The sequence below is a fragment of the Chaetura pelagica genome, unplaced genomic scaffold, assembly GCF_000747805.2.
Source record: "Chaetura pelagica isolate M959 unplaced genomic scaffold, ChaPel_1.0 scaffold112, whole genome shotgun sequence".
NCBI classification, from domain to species: domain Eukaryota; kingdom Metazoa; phylum Chordata; class Aves; order Apodiformes; family Apodidae; genus Chaetura; species Chaetura pelagica.
This window is the reverse complement of record NW_009952798.1, coordinates 3,163,147-3,164,820: the sequence shown is the minus strand read 5'-3', so window position 1 is coordinate 3,164,820 and position 1,674 is coordinate 3,163,147. Positions and strand designations below refer to the sequence as shown.

General features: G+C 52.8%; 1 protein-coding gene across 1 annotated transcript in view; it reads right to left on the bottom strand.

Annotated features, from left to right (window-relative positions):
- The window catches only part of LOC104386309 (proactivator polypeptide), a 46,378-nt gene that overhangs the window by 26,967 nt on the left and 17,737 nt on the right, over positions 1-1,674 (bottom strand). The window lies entirely within an intron of this gene.

Here is a 1,674-nt window from a genome sequence, read left to right as displayed (position 1 = left end):
AGAATGGGGCCTGATTTTTTTAAGCCCCATTTTCTGGGAGGCACATGCTCTGCACAGGGAACGTGAGTAGGAAGAGCCCATCCTCCCTGAGGCTGGAAAGCTGTGGCCAAGCAAGGGACTCTCCTGGCAGCCAAACACATGACTCACTTCCCAGGGGCTGGCATCCAGGGAGGGCTGCCTCCCCTACCAACCAGTTGGACCAGGCTGGCAGCAGAAAGCCTGATGCTTCAGTTTTGTTATGCCTAGGGCACATAAATTCCTTCCACCCTGCCCTTCCACCATTCCTTCCCGCCCTCCTGGAGCCCAATTCTCTGCTTTGCATAAGCAGCAACACGTGAGGCTTCCCTCTTTGGCAATCTCAGGAGGCCCCTGCAGGCTCTGCTTTTGCAGCCTGTCCCAGCCAGCTGGGCAGGGGAGGCTAAGGAAAAAAAAAAAAGGGGGGGGGGGGAGGAAAAAACCTAATACCAGAGAATTGGGGGGGGGGAGAAATAATAAAAATAGAGGCATTTTCTGCACCAGCCTTGGCTTTTGGACCATTTTGCATTTCCACTCCAGACTGCAACAAGCCACGGGAGAGAAGGCAGAGCCAGCCACAAATGACAGCCTTGAGAAGAGCCTTGGCCACGTTTGAAGTTTGTCCCAGCCCAAGCAGGAGTGTGAGTCACCAGTGGCTTGGCTTGTGGGTCCTGGCTGGACTGGAGGCAGATTCCCCACTGCTAACAGGCTGCTGAGAAACGAGATCCAGCTCTGACATACTTCCCAAAGCAGGAGGCATCAAGGGCATTTTCTGAAGCAGAAGGGAAGGCTGCAGGGGCTGCATCTGAGAGCAAAGCTGCAGCTTTGCTGTCCCACCTGCTCTCCCCTCCCTCCTGTGCTGGGCAGCCCCAGCTCCCTAAGGCAGAAAAAAAAAAAAATATTAAAAAATAACCAAAACCAACCCTGACCAGCAGAATCAGATGGTTCTTTACTGGATTAGTGGCCTGAGTCAGCCCAGGGTGCAGAGAGCACCACAGGACGAACCAGCTGGGCTGTGGGAAGGAGACAGCAGCCACCCTGCCCTTCTCCAGCCTCTCAGCACCTGCACACCCTGCCCAGCCACCCATCCAGCTGGAGGAGGGATTTTTCCACCTGGATCCAGTTGCATTTCTGGCAGCACAGGGTGAAAGCAGTTGAGGACCATCCCCTTTTGGAGCCACGCTCCTTCTTTCCCACATCCAGCTCAGCCACAACTTAATTACCAAAAGGGGGTCACATCAAGTGCATTGGATTTTCCAGGCAAAAGCACAACATAAAGCCTCCCAATCAGTGCAGCTAATTCTCATTTCAGTGTTTCCTTTGTCAGCTGTCACAAGTTCCACATTCGAGCCACAAGCTGCATTTTGTTTCAGGGTTTCTACCACATCTTAGTGACTACTTACTGGGATTAGACCCTTGTTCCCAGCCTGGCCACATCCCAGGGCAACTGTTGCTTCAGACCCAGTAGATCAACACAAAGGGAGTCAAGCAGCCATAAATGCTTTGCCCTCGTGAACCAGGATTCCTGACCAGCACCTACAACAACAAGAGAGCAGACAAAACAGCAGATGATTCCTCCTAAATGCAGGGGAATCAACAGCACAGCATCCCCTGGCAAAGCCTGTGTTTTAAAGGATATGCACAAAGGAGCAGAACCCC